This window comes from Oncorhynchus mykiss, chromosome 20, assembly GCF_057628025.1.
Source record: "Oncorhynchus mykiss isolate SJ-2025 chromosome 20, ASM5762802v1, whole genome shotgun sequence".
In the NCBI taxonomy this organism is placed as follows: domain Eukaryota; kingdom Metazoa; phylum Chordata; class Actinopteri; order Salmoniformes; family Salmonidae; genus Oncorhynchus; species Oncorhynchus mykiss.
The window spans coordinates 7705161-7714362 of record NC_143041.1 but is presented as its reverse complement, the minus strand read 5'-3'; the positions used below and the strand labels follow the sequence as shown (position 1 = coordinate 7714362).

Genomic DNA, 9202 nt, shown 5'->3' with positions numbered 1-9202 from the left:
CCTCCAAAAATGTTTTTGTTCACTTGCTGTTTTCACAGCTTGTCAAGCAAGATCTCAGAATAAAAGGGTGTATCCTTGTTACACCTCCTCAGTTGTTGCCAGTCTCCGTCAACTCCTATGAAAAATAAATGCCATCGTGAGGGCTTTGATAGTGACCCAAGTTGCAACAGCGACAGGTACAATATGTGACTTTGTTATGTGAAATGTAAAAAGTTGCATTCAAAAATATCTGGCTTGATAAACTAGTAGGCTAATTCCCTAGGCCAGCAGAAACAACTAGTAGAGTCATTTTGGTTTTGAAGTGCAAAAAAAAAATGCAATTGACCACTTTGCTGTCTATTATATCACCCTGTCACAGGCCTGCCAGTCAACACCACCTCACGAGATTGCCTGCTGCAGTTGTTCAAGAGATGTCCAGTTTGCAGCCTAACATGCAGCACAGAGAAGACCAGCAAGGGGACGCTTATCAGCATTATGCAGACATGCCCTCGCTATGAGCAGTCCTGTGAATGCAACCATCAGCCACATTTTGGCAAGTATCTGGCCAGCAAGCTGTCAGCGGCCACAGCTTTCACAGGCTCATCATTTGTACAAGTACAGAAGGTAACCCACTTCATTACTTGATATATTTGATAACCCAAATGTAAAACACAATTTCTGTAAACTGACATTATTTGTTGCTTATTTTGTACTTCTTAGATGCATATAATGTCCCAAGCATAACCTAGCCAGTTGGAACCAGTGCTGTGTTCACCATTCAATTTCAATTCCCATTTTATGATGTCTTAATTGAAATAGAAAGCTAAATGCAGCGATCAGGTTGGTTCCAGCATGCTAATCATAACCACCATTGATAATGGTATCTGAGTGTGTGTGTGTGTGTGTGCTTGTGTGTGTGTGTGTGTGTGTCTCCAACCAATCTGTATCTTTTATGAGGGACCAGGAGCTGATCTACACTGCTATGTCCATAAATAGGGCTCTGGTAAAAAAAGGACTCACCACTAGCCTCACACGCCTGTTCACCAACAGTCATCGATGGGGAGAACAGAATTAGGTAGGTTTAGTCTGACCAGTTCAAACTTAAACATAGTATCTGTTTGTGTGTCAGACATAACCAATGCTAACTGCCAATGGTAATAGAATAGTGGAATACCTATACTTGCGTCCTAAATAGTAGGCCGTTTGAGTATGCAAAAAAATTATGTTTAATTGTATTTATTGACATTTCTAAAATCGAGTATACTTTAAATGCCCAGACGTCATACTAATTTAGGCTTTGACAACAGCTGATCATTTATATATAGGTCACGAATAGCGGGAAACAACGCAATTGTGCATGACACATTCTCAGTATGCAAAAATAGAAAGCATTATAGTATGTGCATTTAAAAAAATCTTGTATGCTTTAAATGCCATGATGTTATACTAATTATTTTCATCTAGGAGAATTTTCTCATTTTTTGTGAATTTCACAGCCGCAAAGCAATGGAAGAGGGGGCTGTAAGTTTTGAGTGCTAAATCTCTTCAAGTTAATTAACAACAAAACAACTTGGAAGATGGCAAATAGCAAAACTTTTGCTTTGATGTTGAAATGTAACTAGTTTGTGTTGTCCTTAAAATGAGCAAGACTATTTCATCATTAACGTAACATCTCTGAAAACAGGTCTACAGCCTGCCATGCCTTTAGCTAACTACGTGTTTGAGTAAGACTAGAAGTTATAACTGTTCGAACAGTAACGTTAGTTACAGGGTTACTTGTTCGCTGTTAAGCAACAACTTCATATTTAACATTAGCCTCATTAGCTAGCTAGCTACTTTTTGTAACTGTTAAAGGGTCTGACGACAATGCCAGGCATTTAATTCACTGGCAAACACGGCAGGAGAAATGCTGCAAAAAAATAATTTGAGTAAGTCATGTGGCCATTGTTGGCTCTCTTGCCACTGCACTGCCACTACCTATAGATAACGTTAGTAACGCGGTAGCCTAGCTATATTCTTATTTTCCACAGCGGTGCTGGTCCCAACACTTCTCTTTTTTTTCTTGTTGTTCTTATTTGTTCTTGTTGTTCTTAAATGTTCAAGCTATGCAATGTTAGTTTCTACCTGGATGGTTACAGCCTGAATGGGTCTAGCTAGTTTCATTGCACATACCCTGTTGTGAGAGTAATGGTAAACTACACTTGATACTGTTTCACCTTCGCAATCCAATTTTATAAAGTATATGGCAGTCTAGCTATCTACAGAATGTTCACACAACTCTACTTTGCTCATGTTTTGGTTAATGTTGTACTTCATCTTATGTCTTTTCAGGATCTACGTGAAGGAGTGTGAGCTGGAGAGGCAGTTGTCACCTGGATGGGTGAAAAAGAAGTGGGAGAACTATAAGCAAAAATACACGGTATGTTCCTGTATGTTATCTTGACATTTATTGCTGTGCTGTACTTGGCCAATAAAGTTTCCCTTTTCTGAGAGCAGCAATATTTTCCTATCTATTTCCTATGCTTCACTGGCACTTTTTTGTAAGTGTGAAGATATACATTTTAGAAAAGTGCAAGTATTCCAGATAAATATACTGCAATTGGCATAATACCTTTTACAAGCCTTTGCATGTAGTATGTATGATGCTGAAAGCTATCCTTTTCCATATTTTCAGGAGTTGAAAGCTCCCCCACCAGAGTCAGCACAGAGGGAGGGGAGGCTACAGCCGCATACTGGAAGTGATATGTGGTGATGGATTAGGTGCGGCAGGAGCTGCAACTCCATCACCCCACCTGTCATCTTCTCCTCTCCATCCCAGAAGGGTCCAGATGTGGAGGAGGAAGAAGTAGGTGACTGCCAGAGAGGCACGCTTTATTGCCATTTTAGAGGCCATGATTAAGAAGTAGTTTTATGTATTTTGTATGTATTTTATTTATAGCTATTAATTTTCTACTGTTTTTGGTGAAGTAATTTAAAAAAAATCCAAAGTGGGTTCCTGTTTTGTCATTAAAAAGTGTTTCTTGTTTATAATAAACATTTTTATTTGATACCGGGACATTACTGGTGTGTTTTAGTTTCAACATATCAACATAAACAAATACACTTGCAAATCAGAGCTATCTTGTTGCAGGTGCATGGTAACAATTAGATAAGTTGAAAGAAAAAAGAAACCCACACAGTGCTCTTACTAGTATCACTTTTTTATATTGAAGAGAATGGGCCTCTTGGACTTCGTCAGAGTTTGTTGCTCTACTAAACTAAATAAATTGTATTTCGTATAATAATTGATTACATTTCAATAATGCTTTCATAATCTCAAAGGACATTAAAAGCACAAAACAAACAAACAAGCAACACATCATTAGTAGCCTAGCTATGGTTGGCTAGGTCAACCAATAGAGGGCACGTCTGAGTGCATGCATCCCCCAAAGATGGAGAGGGACAGTTAATGGCTTGATCAGAGGAAGGTGGTCAGGGAGATGGTTGATGAAGATGGAGTCTGGAGACAATCTTGTAGAGGGCTACTCAGGGAGCCAGCCTGAGTTGTGTAGCCATTGGACTTCTCCTTCACAATGTATGGCACCCACTTGGGTGAAGCCTCAGCAGCTCTGGGTGCCAGAAAGCTCACCACACACAGTTCAGAGTGGTAGGCAGTTGTTGTCGTTATGAGCCCTCTGCCTCAGCACTGCATTCCTATGCTGCAGGGATCACCAACCTAGTCAATCACCAAACATTTCTGTAGAAAAGCAAATGATAAAGATTTAATTAAAGCTTGCGCTCCTTTTCTTTTCTTCGTGTTGCGCTGTTGGCGGTAGGTGCACTTGATTCAGAAGCCCTGCGCACCTGGTAAGCAAAGTGTTCCCAATCTGAACCCATTTAATTAGTTTGAAAAGACAAACTCTGCCTACCTGGCAATCCGGTAGATCTATGGCTAAATCGAGTGTGCCTACTGCGCTTCCACGATTGATACTATGGCATACATAAGATTTAATAACTTTTAAAACCATAACCACAGAGAGACTGTCAAAGAACACAGAAAATAGCTGCTGTTCTTAAGAGTGAGTCCATGTAAAACTTTTTATTCAGCATTGTCAACACTGTTTTTATTCAACACTCTTACAAAACAAGCTTCTCGTTTTTTTCCGAGTTCCCAGTTGTCTTGAAAGCACCATGACCATCAGACGCAGGTAAATCAAAAGCAAATTATTAGCAAATGATTTCATTTATGTTCAGCTGTGCCTCGCAAGTGCTACACCAACTGATCTATTTTGTAATCAAAGCTTGGGCTTTGAAATATAATATGGTCTGAGAAGATATTGGCAGGCCAGGAATATAGCCAATATGCTGTGATAATGTATTAGGCCTGCTGCCGAAAAGTAATTCTTACAGAACTATTTTTATTTGGTTAATGTTCAATTTTTTTAAGTCATATTCTCAGCGGTAGATCAAGGCATGCTTTTTGACTGCAAAAGTGATCATGACTCTGCAGTGGTGACCACTGCTCTACTGCAGTTCCCATTCCTGTCAAGTTTCAGGCCTACGGTACAGTCAAGTTTACTCCAAATATGCAGTGTAAATATGTCGTTCCAAAGGCTAGCTACGTACAATAGCTAATGTTAGCCCAAAACAACAATACGAAAGGTCACTGGGTGGGGCTACAGATGATCCTTTCAGGGTCATCATATGAAGCCATAACTGATGGTGTGTTCAAGACAACAAGGAGCTAGGGAAAAAAACATTCTCTGACTGGGAAAAATTGTTTTGAACTGTCATCCAACTCTGTAAAACGAGTCAGAAACTCGAGCTCTGACTTCTCTGACCTGAAGATCACCAAAATCTAGATTTTTCCTAGTCTGAGCTTGTTTTGTTTCCAAATTCCCAGTTGTCTTGAACACACCAAAAGTAGTATGTTTCAGTCTACGTTTTACTGAACAGTATGTGACAAATACTACCTAGTACGATTAGTACACAGTATGCAGTTTAAGTAGTAGGCAAGTCAGATTTCGTACACGGCCAGTGACTATGTGTGTACTGTATGTGGTCACAGATACCTGTATGGAGCCAGCACTTGGGAGACTTGAAAGATGATGTGATGGAGTCCAGACTGACAGACGGCCTTGATGCTGATGTCTCTGAATGGAGAGAGACCTTGCACTCAGCAATAAAATTATACAAGACACATTTATTACTTTTTTTTAAATCATCAATTGTTATTATTTAATCTAATGGGGGGTGGGGGTGGGGGGGACCTGTGTATTCTTCAAACATATCAGGGAACTCCTGTCTTATGCTATATGGTGTCCCGTACATCATACAGGACAGTTGAAATGTTTGGTAATGTAGCCCCAGCACCACAAGACAAAATGCGGACAGGTACAGTTTATGTACCGCTTGTGAATGACAATAAAAGATGACAGACAAGTGCAATATTTGCACATTGTTATATAAGCAGAACACTGCTTCTGCAGTATTATGTGAAGGACGGTTTATTCTACATTACATGTAACTGTTGAACATGAAAGTTATCAAAACACATTGTTTAGAATATTAACAGAGCATCAATTCAACAATTACATTCTCATACTACCCTGTAGTGCCATCCTCCTGTATCTCACATCTGCCTGCAGTTATTGCCTGCTGGACCCGTGAGGCAAACTGTCATAACAAGGATGGAGTGTCATGCACTCCACTCCTCCTGCCACTTGACTGTACCTGTCCATTACCTGTAATACATTACATAGATGAAAGGGGCTTCATCACCCAATGGAGACTTGAAGACAGAACCCAACCCAGAGCTGTTTGTCAGTGTGTCAGCCAAATCCTTAGATTTGGGCAAATAGACCATTGAAATAAATGTTATTCTAGTTCAAATAAAATTGGATTTGTCACATACTTTGTACGCCCAACAATGTAGAGACAAAAAAAGAAAGAAAAAATACACAATAAGTAATGATAACTTGGCTATATAAACGGGGTACCAGTATCGAGGTAGATATGTACATATACAGTAAACTGAGTATACAAAACATTAAGAACACCTGCTCTTTCCATGACATAGACTGCCAGGTGAAAGCTATGATCCCATATCGATGTCACATGTTAAATCCACTTCAATCAGAGTAGATGAAGGGGAAGATACAGGTTAAAGAAGGATTTTTAAGCTTTGAGACAAATCAGACATAGATTGTGTATGTGTGCCTTTCAGGGGGTGAATGGACAAGACAAAACGGGATATGGTACTAGGTTCCAGGCGCACCAGTTTGTGTCAAGAACTGCAACAGCGTATATCAAGAATGGTCCACCACCTAAAGGACATCCAACCAACTTGACTCAACTGTGGGAAGTATTGGAGTCAACATGGGCTAGCATCCTTGTAGAACGCTTTTGACACCATGTAGAGTCCGTGCTCCAACAAATTGAGGCTGTTCTAAGAGGACAAAAGGGGGGTGAAACTCAATTAGGAAGTTGTTCCTAATATTAGATATTGGGGCAGACCAGGGAGTTTGTGTAACAGCTGTCGTGGGTTGAAGAAGGTGAGGACCAAGGTGCAGCGTGGTACATGTTCATCTTTATTTATGAATTGAACACTGACTAAAAAAACAAGAAAAGAGCATGAACGAAACCGAAACAGTCCTGTCTGGTACAGAATACAAAAACAACTACCCACAAACATAGGTGGGAACAGGCTACCTAAGTATGGTTCTCAATCAGAGACAACGATTGACAGCTGCCTCTATTTGGGAACCATACCAGGCCAAACACATAGAAATACAACACACAGAACAAAACATAGAAATGAAAAGCATAGAATGCCACCCCAACTCACGCCCTGACCAAACCAAAATAGAGACGTGACAGTTTGGTCAAGACGTTTACACAGACCAGACACGGACAGAGTAGAATTAGCTCGGTTTCAAGGGTGTTTATTTAAATAATAAATAAAAAATAAAAGGATAGTTCTCCCCCATGAAACCCACTCTGGGATACCATCTTCTGGGCTCCGGGTCTTGCTGTATCCTGTCGGGATCAAAACTGCACTCACTCCGGTTACCTCTGTAACCGTCCCCAACTATACGGGAGTCCTTTCTTCCCCGAACTTCCCTATGTGCTGCCTTTCTGGCTGCTTTATGGGCCTTACACAGCTGTTGAGCAATCAGCCCTTGATTACTCACCAACTCCCAATCAGCCCCAATTAGTCCTGGCCGGAGAACCCGTCGACACCTGGCCTGTTCAGCAGATGGAGCCATCGCCTCGTGATGTATACACCGTCTGTCACCAGGCCTCGACGAGTCTCCCCCGCGTGTCTGATCCCCTTAGCTCTGTCGGAGAGGGGACTGTCATCAGTGCGACGTATGTCTCCCTTCTCGATAGGGCATCCGCGTTTCCATGCTTTGCCCCTGACCTCTGCACAACAGAAAAAGAGAAGCGTTGATGGGACAAGAACCACCTGGTGACCCGATCGTTTGTGTCCTTTCCCCTGGCCATCCAGACCAGGAGAGCATGATCCGTGACCAGGGTGAAGTGGGTACCTAACAGGTAATACATGAGAGTGTCTAGCACCCACTTCACCGCTAGACACTCTTTCTCAACAATAGAGTACTTTTTCTCTCTAGGTATCAGCTTTCGGCTGATGTACATGATGGGATGCTACTCCCCATTGTGTATCTGGGACAGAACAACCCCTAGTCCTGTATCACATGCATCCGTCTAGACCACCATCGGCACCTGGAAATTGGGCGCTGGGAGCACAGCGCTTCCTCCAGACGGCTGAATGCCACTTCTGTCTCGTCCATCCATTTCACTGTTTTCGGGAGGTGGGCCCTGGTTAGATTGGTGAGGGGGGAAGCTTAGCCGCAAAGTTGGGGATAAACCGACTATAGTATCCTGCCAGTCCCAGGAAGGACTTGACCTGTGTCTTGGTGCGTGGAACTGACCAGTCACGTACCGCGTGAACCTTCCTCTCCTGGGGCTTGACGTTCCCCCGTCCGCTCAAATACCCCAGGTACTCCACCTCCTCAGAACCTAGTTTGCATTTCTTGGGGTTCGTGGTCAACCAGGCTTGTCTGAGCGCATCCAGCACCGCCTGGAGGCACGTCAGGTGCTATTCCCAACCTTGGCTGTGGATGATGATATCATCTAGATAGGCCACTGCGTACTGCTGGTGGGTCTAAGCATTCTGTTCATCAGTAGTTGGAAGGTGGGCGGGGCTCCATGGAGGCCGAACGGGAGCACCCAGTACTGATACAAACCATCTGGTGTCGAGAACGCCATCTTCTCCCGGCAGGAGGCTTCCAACGGTACCTGCCAATATCCATTGGTCAAGTCAAGGCTACTGATGACTGCCAGCAGCATACCACCCTGCGTACCACTGCTGGCTTGCTTCTGAAGCTAAGCAGGGTTGGTCCTGATCAGTCCTTGGATGGGAGACCAGATGCTGCTGGAAGTGGTGTTGGAGGGCCAGTAGGAGGCACTCTTTCCACTGGTCTAAAAAATATCCCAATGCCCCAGGGCAGTGATTGGGGACACTGCCCTGTGTAGGGTGCCGTCTCTCGGATGGGACGTTAAACGGGTGTCCTGACTCTCTGAGGTCATTAAAGATCCCATGGCACTTATCATAAGAGTAGGGGTGTTAACCCCGGTGTCCTGGCTAAATTCCCAATCTGACCTGCAAACCATCACGGTCACCTAATAATCCCCAGTTTACAATTGGCTCATTCATCCCCCTCCTCTCCCCTGTAACTATTCCCCAGGTCGTTGCTGCAAATGAGAACGTGTTCTCAGTCAACTTACCTGGTAAAATAACGGATAAATAAAATAAAATAAAAAAATGTACCAGGCCTTTCCCAATCGGTCGATGAGCTCGTCCACCCTCGAGATGGGGTAGGCGTCGAATAAGCTTATGTCGTTCACACCCCAGAAATCATTACAGAAGCGGAGGCTACTGTCCGGTTTGGGCACCAACACGATGGGGCTGCACCATGCACTGTGGCACTCTTCAATGACCCCCGTCCTCATTATAGTCTCCACTTCTTGTTTCAAGGCATTCCTCCCTGCCACCGAAATCCGATATGGCCTCCTTCATAGGCCCAGTATGGATGTGGTGTTCAATGAGGGTCGTGCGGCACGGCTTCTCGGAGAACACCGCCGTGTTCCGATGGACGAGCTCCCTGAGCTCTTGCTTCAGGGCCGGGTCGAGGTCCTCATTGCTCGGGACCACCACTGG

At 43.3% G+C, this 9202-nt stretch overlaps 2 long non-coding RNA genes across 2 annotated transcripts; one reads left to right on the top strand and one right to left on the bottom strand.

Moving 5' to 3' along the window:
- The first annotated feature begins 768 nt into the window (after positions 1-768).
- Positions 769-2954, top strand: LOC110499595 (uncharacterized). The gene is made up of 3 exons (XR_002469986.3): positions 769-1054; positions 2311-2398; positions 2654-2954. It is a non-coding gene; the product is annotated as an uncharacterized LOC110499595 (long non-coding RNA).
- Positions 2955-3165: 211 nt separating this feature from the next.
- LOC149974315 (uncharacterized) lies at positions 3166-5218 on the bottom strand. The gene is made up of 2 exons (XR_016489535.1): positions 5031-5218; positions 3166-3715 (listed from the first exon to the last, which is right to left on the bottom strand). It is a non-coding gene; the product is annotated as an uncharacterized LOC149974315 (long non-coding RNA).
- Between the last annotated feature and the right edge of the window lie 3984 nt (positions 5219-9202).